Source organism: Marmota marmota, unplaced genomic scaffold, assembly GCF_001458135.2.
Source record: "Marmota marmota marmota unplaced genomic scaffold, marMar, whole genome shotgun sequence".
NCBI classification, from domain to species: domain Eukaryota; kingdom Metazoa; phylum Chordata; class Mammalia; order Rodentia; family Sciuridae; genus Marmota; species Marmota marmota.
In genome coordinates this window covers 3,149,097-3,159,838 of record NW_025999943.1, presented here as the reverse complement: position 1 = coordinate 3,159,838, position 10,742 = coordinate 3,149,097, and the positions used below count along the sequence as shown (strand labels likewise).

Below are 10,742 nucleotides of genomic sequence, written 5' to 3'. Positions count from 1 at the left end.
CCCTTCTTCTTTAGTAAAAATGTCCTTTTATGTGTAATCATCTTTTTTCATTCTGAAACTTCTTCCTGTTTTTGATGTATGATTCGATATTCAGGTAAAGAACCTGAGGTCCTCCTTTGGTTATTCCTACTTTGGATCCAGTTGTTGGTTTGGGGGTTTGTCACCTAACTTTATGTGTCAATGTATTGTTGATGCCTGGGTGGACTTTGAATGTGCGTGAAGTAAGTTTGCTGTGAGTTAACTGAGTTGTGAGTTTTGTTTGGCAGCAGAATCTCTATTCTGTGAACTTGAAGTATTCCAGTCACTTTCCAGATCCTCTTAGAGAAAGGGGGAGGAAGGAATAGCAATGTTAGTAACTGATGAACAAGATTCAATAAACGTTCAGTGTCTACTTTGACATCTACACTACTACTAATAATAATACCTGAATTCAGCATTTAACATTAGCACCACCAACAAATAACCATAAGTTAGACATTAAACGGCAGGTGTTGACTCCATCATTTGCTATGTTAATAATCAATACAAGATAAATGGAGTAGGAATTATATAAAGTTTATTATTTTATTAGATAGTAGAATTGCAGGGTTCTTTTGGTGAAGAAAAAATAGGGTAGGAAGGCAAGAGGAAGTTTGAAATATTATTTAAAACAGAGTATAGGCAGGAGATAGTTAGCAGATGATGGTCATAAAGAAAGTGGAGAGAAAATAACTAAAAGCAATAAAATAATGAAAGAGAAGAAAAGGAAAAAAGATAATTTGGCTATTATTGGGGAAAGATAGTGGATAAGGTGTGATAAGAGAAACAAAAAAATATGTATAAAAAAACTAACAAATGTATGATCCAAACAACTGAAACACATATATAATTTTACCCCAGCATGGTCAAATTAAGTTTATATAAGAAATGGATAAAGAAACAGTTAAAATAAAAGTATGTGGTCTGCATGATCCTATCTGCATAGTAAGAACTAACACATTCTCTCTTTCTCTCTCTCTCTCTCTCTCTCTCTCTCTCTCTCTCTCTCAGAATAGAAAAAAGTAAAAAATAGAGTTGCTTTTGCTATTCTGGGTCTTTTATTTTTCCATATGAATTTCGTGATTGCTTTCTCTATTTCTACAAGAAAGGCTGTTGGGATTTTGATTGGCATTGCATTATACCTATAGAGAACTTTTGGTAATATCGCCATTTTGATGACGTTAGTTCTGCCTATCCATGAACAGGGTATATTTTTCCATCTTCTAAGATCTTCTTCTATTTCTCTCTTTAGGGTTCTGTAGTTTTCATTGTATAAATCTTTCACCTCTTTTGTTAGGTTGATTCCCAAATATTTTTTTTTGAGGATATTGTGAATGGGGTGTTTTTCCTCATTTCCGTTTCAGATGTTTTGTCGCTGATATACAGAAATGCCTTTGATTTATGCATGTTGATTTTATATCCTGCCACTTTGCTGAATTCATTTATTAGTTCTAGTAGTTTCTTTGTAGACCCTTTTGGTTCTCTAGGTAAAGGATCATATCATCCACAAAGAGTGATAATTTAAGTTCTTCTTTTCCTATTTTTATGCCTTTAATTTCTTTTGTCTGTCTAATTGCTCTAATCAGGAGGCATAATGATACCAGATTTCAAACTATACTACAGAGCAATAGTAACAAAAACAGCATGGTACTGGTACCAAAACAGGCGGGTAGAACAATGGTACAGAATAGAGGACACAGAGACTAATCCACAAAGTTACAACTATCTTATATTCGATAAAGGGGCTAAAAGCATGCAATGGAGGAAGGATAGCATCTTCAACAAATGGTGCTGGGAAAACTGGAAATCCATATGCAACAAAATGAAACTGAATCCCCTTCTCTCACCATGCACAAAAGTTAACTCAAAATGGATCAAGGAGCTTGATATCAAATCAGAGACTCTGTGTCTGATAGAAGAAAAAGTTGGCTCCGATCTACATATTGTGGGGTCAGGCTCCAAATTCCTTAATAGGACACCCATAGCACAAGAGTTAATAACAAGAATCAACAAATGGGACTTACTTAAACTAAAAAGTTTTTTCTCAGCAAGAGAAACAATAAGAGAGGTAAATAGGGAGCCTACATCCTGGGAACAAATTTTTACTCCTCACACTTCAGATAGAGCCCTAATATCCAGAGTATACAAAGAACTCAAAAAATTAAACAATAAGATAACAAATAACCCAATCAACAAATGGGCCAAGGACCTGAACAGACACTTCTCAGAGGAGGACATACAATCAATCAACAAGTACATGAAAAAATGCTCACCATCTCTAGCAGTCAGAGAAATGCAAATCAAAACCACCCTAAGATACCATCTCACTCCAGTAAGATTGGCAGCCATTATGAAGTCAAACAACAACAAGTGCTGGCGAGGATGTGGGGAAAAGGGTACTCTTGTACATTGCTGGTGGGACTGCAAATTGGTGCGGCCAATTTGGAAAGCAGTATGGAGATTCCTGGGAAAGCTGGGAATGGAACCACCATTTGACCCAGCTATTGCCCTTCTCGGACTATTCCCTGAAGACCTTAAAAGAGCGTACTACAGGGATACTGCTACATCGATGTTCATAGCAGCACAATTCACAATAGCTAGACTGTAGAACCAACCCAGATGCCCTTCAATAGATGAATGGATAAAAAAAATGTGGCATTTATACACAATGGAGTATTACTCTGCACTAAAAAATGACAAATCATGGAATTTGCAGGGAAATGGATGGCATTAGAGCAGATTATGCTAAGTGAAGCTAGCCAATCCCTAAAAAACAAATGCCAAGTGTCTTCTTTGATATAATGAGAGCAACCAAGAACAGAGCAGGGAGGAAGAGCAGGAGGAAAAGATTAACATTAAACAGAGACATGAGGTGGGAGGGAAAGGGAGAGAAAAGGGAAATTGCATGGAAATGGAAGGAGACCCTCATTGTTACACAAAATTACATATAAGAGATTGTGAGGGGAATGGGAAAAAAAAAAAACAAGGAGAGAAATGAATTACAGTGGATGGGGTAGAGAGAGAAGATGGGAGGGGAGGGGAGGGGGATAGTAGAGGATAGGAAAGGTAGCAGAATACAACAGTTACTAATATGGCATTATGTAAAAATGTGGATGTGTAACTGATGTGATTCTGCAATTTGTATTTGGGGTAAAAATTGGAGTTCATAACCCACTTGAATGTAATGTATGAAATATTATATGTCAAGAGCTTTGTAATGTTTTGAACAACCAATAAAAAAATAAATTAAAAAAAAGTAAAAAATAAAATAAAAAATTTTAAAAAATTAACAATTAAAATTCAAATAGAGGAAAAATGGTGAGGATTGTAAAAATAATATATAAATTCTTAATGAGAAATTAAGGGTTTGTTTCTGCTGAGGTGATCAAAACTGATGATAAGGATAGATTCTCACTTTTGTTTTTATTTTTGGCTTCTGTAACCCTTGAGTCAAGTGCTGGGAGTTGTTAAGTCCAATGACTTTGTATTTGCCAAGTTGCCAGGCATTGAGGCCAGAAACCAATACTGGTTTACTATCTCTTTGCTTCTCATCTCCCAGCATAGGATGGGGAAAAGTGGGAAGTGTTGAAAAACTGTGTATTCCCATAGCAGGACTGATGAAGATTTTTAAATTGGAAATTTTGGTAGTTAAACTTTAGTTTCTGTTGACCTTTGGAACTCTGTGTATATTTGAGATTTGATCCATATTCCCTGTTACTGAGGAGATGGACGTCTGAGTCTCAAGGACCTCCCACAAATTTCACTTTAGGGTGCAGAAGCTAAACCTCTACAGATCTCACATTCACTGCCATGGATTGAATTACCCAGAATTAGTACAAGAGTGCAGATCCACCTATGTGGCCATTATTGGTGACTTTGCAATAGTTTTTATGGAATGCCAGCAACAAAGAAAACTCTCTATTAGTATCCCAAGCCTAGATACTTGTGACACGATTATTTTTGTGCTTGTTGCACTTAACACGGCTACAGGCACACTCTGGAGCTGACAATAAGTAGACTTCTGGGTGAGTTCCTTTATGAGTTCCTGATATCCCCCCTCTGCTCACTGCTGTAAAGTGCTTATAAATAGATCCTGTGTGAACAGCCCTGGTTCCCATAAGACTTTTCACCCATTGGGTGAGCAATTTTGATTGCTTTTCACCCAAAAACTTTCCCCACCAACTGAGTACATTAACACCAGCCACCCCTTTATTCTAGTTTCCCCCAAGCCATTTTTTCCCCCACAGTGCTCTCCTTTCACTCCCTATCTGCTCTCCCTCCTTAGTGCATAAGACTACCACAGTCACCACCACCAGTCATGCTAGTACATCTCTAATGTGTTATTTCTTATATTTAAAGTTTCCAACTTTCTGTGTCTCTATTGTTTCTTTTCCTGTACGTTATTGGATTTCTCTTAGTTTCTCAACTCACTGAGGAACAATATTCCTGCTTTTGAAATCATGAGTTAAGAAATTTCTGGGAAGTACACCTGTCCTCTAATCTGCCATTTTCTCTTCCTCAAGCAATTCTTAATTTCTAGCACAATATTGCTTTCTTCTTGAATTTTGCAAAGATCATCTTAGAACATTTTAAAATGTACTTTCTTTGTAGTTAAAAATTGCACATTTTTTATGTCTCTGCAATTCAATATTTCTAAGTTTAATGCAATTGACATAGTGTTAATTCTCAATTTTTGCTGAGGAGTATAATTCTACTTATGGCACCACACTGTTGGGAGGGGTATGTTGATACTTTTTATCCTTTTATTTCTTCTTTCTTTCTTTTTTTTAATTAGGTTAAAATCCAGCAGTTTCACTAGTGATTATATGCCCAAAGGAAGAAATTGGCATTCTAAATGTCACCTGCAATCCATGTTTATTGTAGAATTATACACTATATCAGATTGTGAAATCAAAGTATGAATAAGAATATGTTCCCTTACTACAAAATAAGTATGTATTATAGATATATTTGACCAAAAAAGTGTTTACAATTACTTATAAAAACAAAATGCAAAAAATTGAATTTTATTATGTAAATATAAAAAATAAATAGAAAATTTGCCATTAACATGGACTTTTCTGAAAGCAATGAATATTTTAACGAATTTATGTTTGTAGAGATAACAAAATATAATTTAAACACGATCAAAATTGTTATGTTAATAGATATTCTTTTAATATGCTCATGTCATCTTTGTGATGGTTCAACTGACCTTTTGAAAATAAAGAAAATTTAATTTGGACCTGAACTTCATCTGCTAATAAGAGAACCAGGAAGTAATTCCCTAGGTTGAGGATATAGTAATGTCAGGTAGCTCAGATGTTTTTGTGATTATGGAAAGAACAGTAATCAGAAGTGTAATTTAAAAATAAGTTTTCTTATCTCTGATACAGAATATGACCTAATCTATCCAATGACAAGTTCAACTAAGGTTGAGATGTATTTGATCTAAGATATATTTCTAGAGTGAATAAACAGTCTTACAGAATATGTGTCAAATATTATAGTTGTGTTGGAAATTTTCTCAAAAAGGAGTTTTCTTTTTTTGTCGTTTTCAAAACCTATAAAAAAGTAGGAGATAATGAAAAAGGTATTGTAATGACTTATAAAATGTCAGCTATGAATAAGTATTATAGTTAATTTAAAACTCGGTTATGCATAAATAGTGAAGAGATAAATTTTAAAGTTTATGTTCTAATGAATAACCTGGTGTTGAAATTTCTATTTTATACAAATAACACTTCAATATTGATGAGAAAAAACTAAGCAAATTCAATAGCGATTTTGTTGATTTATGAAAAGTAATTTTACAAATTTTCAAATTGCAGCAGAAGCAAGGAGATGGTCATATTTACTGACAACAAGGATAAAAATTGGAGCAATGATGATATTTTACTTAATATTAATAAGAATTTATAGTCTACCTCTATACAATACTTATATTTTAAAATGTGTGGGGGGAAAAAGTTGCTCATATACTTTGGTGAATCAAGAAATATGAAGAGTCAGTAGTCATGTTAGAAAAAAAAGTGAAAACAGCTCTTAAATTAAAAAAAAAATGAAGGATTCATCAATTTTATTTTTAAAAAAATGTAATGCATAGTGTTGGGTTGGCAGCCTTCCCTTCCTGCTCCCCCTTCCATGGCAGCTGTGCGAGATGGCCAATCAGAAGCTGACACAGCAACAGACCCCAGTGACCTCGGGTTCCCACCAGCTGAAGCAATCACCCTGTCAACTCATCTCAGCCCTGACCAACCAGCCACCGATGCCCCTAAACTCAGCTTGGCCAATAGGCTGTTGGTAGCGACAATTCAGATGGCCTAGGCCCTCCTACCTCCAGCTTCTCTTATAAACATTGTTCTGGCTTTTCTGGCCTGTGACTTTCGCAGCCCTCACTCATTAGGGGACCCAGTGAACCTCACCTGGGAGCGCCCCCCAATAAATCTTCTTTTGGTGCCTTATTCTTGTTTCGTTGTTCCTGATCTTGCACATCTTTTCTGCCTTACACATAGGAAAATAATTAACAGAACACATACATATAAATACTTATTGAAACCTTTTAGACAAATATGGAATCAATTTGAGAGAAATTATTAAATTCTGCAACTTATTGTCACGCATACTATCCAGTCAGTAATTAAACTTTTATTTTTCTTGCTAGATTCTTGGGTGTATTTTAAAATTTATTGGTAGATGAGAAAAATCAGAGTTTACATTTGTTAATTCATAATTTTGAAGAATATAGTGTCAAAAATGGAGCTTTTATGTTTACCTCTGAAAACAGCAAATATTTGTGTAGGAACAGAGTGAATGACAGAAAGAACACACTTAAACTTCACATATTCTTTCCATTCCTGATGACATGAAAGGAGGAGGCAGCAGAAAAGTTGTTGTGGTTCTATTCTACTCCATATAATGTTCTCCTCTACTTTTTAAAATTCAAATGCCATACATATATTTTTTTAATTTTCTTCTGTAAAATATTACTAATTCCCAAGAAATAACATTTGGATGTTTTGGAAACTGGATCCTAGGTATATTCCTGGTTTAGTATATATATATAAAAAAAAAGTTTTTGTGGTTCCAACGTCTACTTAAGTCAGAACTTTTAGGTAATGAGAACTGCAATAACTTTGATACAGTTTATTTACATTTCCTGAATACACATGTAACCATTTTCATTTAGGTCATTAATATTTTCTAATGCAGTCTCAGGACAAATACTAAGTATTGGTCATATCATAAATATATCATAAATATAATATGGTGAAAAAGACAAGCATTAATTTTAGTATTAAAATAATGTCACTAATAATGGTCATTTTTAGTAATTAGTAGATTTAACCAATACAAAGTTTAGCCAAAATAGTCATCAGCATGTGACATGCTTTAGACTGTGTCTATCAAGAAAGCATTACCTTTAATCAATGCAAATATGACAAATTAACACATTTCCTGGAATCATGCAACTAACAGAAATAACATTTCTAGTGATGCTAGAAAAAAAATTGTGTTTGTTTTCAGAAATTGTATTTCTGAACTAGTACTGATAACTTGGTTATTCTTGGTGAAAACCTTATTAATAATATTCAACTTATCAAGTAAATATTTCCAATGAAGTAGCCATGAGGAATTCAATAGTAATATCATGAAATAAAAATTATTAAGACTTCAGAAACTATATTCTGCATATTTGTGACTTCCATGGTGATAGGCATAGTACAAAAACTGAATGAATATTTATTAGTTTTTTGAATGATATATGTTCTAATGTTAAGGATGTTACGAAAGTATATGAAATCTCAGTACTCTATATTCTTGCTATTTAAAGATAAATTATTTTTAAACTTTATGCTTATTCATATCTATTACTTTAGGAATTACCTGATCACCAAGTAGTAAAAAATATTTGAAAAAAAATCAAAAAAATTGTCAATTTCTAACTTCTGTTTGACTATGTACTATGTTATTGTATCTTTTTTTTTTTACTCAGTGGTTTAATTAAGCTGTATTTTTGATTTATATTTTTGAATCAAAATATTTGTCAAGAGAAAATCAAAGAAAGAAAATAACCCTGGAACAGGAATGAAAAATTATCAACTTCATTTAGATTTCTTAGTATCACATGTTCTGACTGTATTTTATCAATTAGAAAAAAAACAAAAGCAAAAAACAGAATCATATGAGTAATCCCATCTGCCCAGTTGAATGTTTAGTACTATGTCTTCATAGAAAATGACAAATCTAGGCTACTATTAATATATGGATAATAAATATTTAAAATCACAATCAGTTCTTTTGTTTTATGTGACATTGCTGACAATACACTAGTATAATATATTTATATTTTTGGTAACTATGAAAAAAACTTCTGAAACTCTCCACTTTATGATGGGTTTTGTGTTTAAAATACATTTTAAAATATATGGAAGTATTGAAAATCTTCACTAGCCTCTTATGTATTAATAATCTCTAGATATTTTGATCATTTTGAAATCCCTCTTTCTTAAAATATTAGAATTATGTTAAACTAGTTATTCAATCTAGAAGGGACATGCTGGTATAATAAAATATTCTTTGTTAAATTTTGTTTTGTGAAACTGCTATATGTCTACAAATAGTAATGGGCTTGAATTTGGTCAGTGAAGATTATGTTTGGAATTAACCTTTCAGTATTGTACTACAAAAATAACTTTTATGCAATATACTCATGCAAAATAAGATATATGTTGGACAATTTTTAAAGAATAGTACATCTGAGGGAGAATAAAACTAGTACAGAAAAATGAATGGAATAAATAACAGAAGAGTATCAAAGGACATTAATATAAGTGATTTAGATTCTGAATATATGCAGGATGACAATGGTATGAACATAACTCATTAAATATTGGAAATAGCTAAAAATGCAGTCTAATCTTCCATTGGTGGATGAATGCATGAAGAAGGTGGTATATATACACAATGGAATACCATTGTCACTCAGAGAAAATGCTATCTTATCAGTAGCAACAACACAGATGAAATTGAGTACTTTATGCTAAATGAAATCACACAGACACAGAAAAACAGATGCTATTGATTCATGTGGGATCTAAAAAGTAAGAAGCTGAGAACAGAGTAGTGACTACTGGAGACTGGGGAGAACAGATGGGGTTAGATTGGTCAACAGGTACAACATTGGAGTTAGAAAAGAAGAATACATTCTAGTGCTTTATTGTACAGAACTGTGACTGTAGTTAACAATGCATTATCATATATTCCATAACACCTGGAAAAGAGAATATTGAGTGCTCATACTACAAAGAAATGATCAATTTGAATATTATACCTTTTACAACTATATGAAAACAACACATTATACCACACAAATACATATTATTATTTGTCAATCAAACTGAAATAAAACAAGGGAGGAGAAAAGAAAGTGTGTAGCATATAAAAGGATATTCTAAATATTTATCAAATGAATGGATGTTATTTTTTAAAACATATGGAAATAATTTTGTAATAGTATACTTCTACTTTGGAAGTAAAAATATTCCCCAAAGGCCTCATATGTTCAGCAATGCAGCAAGGTTCATAGGTGAATTGGTTAGACTGAGAGTTGGATCCACATCAGTGGATATATCCATTTGATGGACTAAAACTCTGAATAGACTATCAGTGGTAACCATATGCAGGAGAAAGTAGGCCACTGAGAGTGTACCCTCAAAGATATCCATCCATGGTACCTTCCACTCCCTCTCCCTCTGCTTCCTGTGGGCCATAAGCTAAACAGCTTTACTTTGACTCATCCTTACAGCATGATGTGCTACAATAATTTGGACCTACAGCAATGAAGGCAGCCCATCATGAACTGAACCTCTGAAACCATGAGCTCATAATAAATTTTTCATCCTCTCAGTTGTTTCCTCACAGTGACAGAAAGATGATTAACATCTTATTATGATTAATATTTATGTATTACAATTAAAAATAATTGATTTAAGTCCCAATAGTGTAACCTAAGACAAAAGACCTGATTGTGATTTTAGATATTTATTATCCATATATTAATAGTAGCCTAGATTTGTTATTTTCTATGAAGACACAGGACTAAATATTCAGCTGGACAGACAGATTACTCATATGTTTCTGATTTTTGCTTTTTTTTTTTTTCCTAATCAATAACATACAATCAGAAAATGTGATACTAAGAAATCTAATGTAGATAAAGAAATCTAGTACACTGGTAGTTTGTTACAGCGGATGTAACATCAGACTGTCCGTTCACAAACTTGCATTCTTGCATGAGCAAAAACATTATGTGACCTTTTAAAATATTTCTGACACAGCCACATAATTCCATAGAACGAAATGACTCAATTGTGTTTTAGAACTCCACATAGGCTCTCACTCATTTCCCCTATAATGTTCAATACATTTTCTTTTTTTTTTTTTTTAATTTTTTATTGTGGGTTGTTCAAAACGTTACAAATTTCTTGACATATCATATTTGACACTTTGATTCAAGTGGGTTATGAACTCCCACCTTCACCCCATACACAGATTGCAGAATCACATCAGTTACACATCCATTGATTTACAAATTGCCATCCTAGTGTCTGTTGTGCTCCGCTGCCTTTCCCATCCTCCACCCTCCCCCCTCCCCACCTCTCCCCTCCCCTCCCCTCCTCTCTCTCTACCTCCTCCACTGTATAACCCTGAGGGTCTCCTTC

General features: G+C 33.4%; 1 pseudogene; it reads left to right on the top strand.

The window, feature by feature from the left end:
* The first annotated feature begins 6,162 nt into the window (after positions 1 to 6,162).
* Positions 6,163 to 10,742, top strand: part of LOC107153735 — a 27,318-nt pseudogene continuing 22,738 nt past the window's right edge.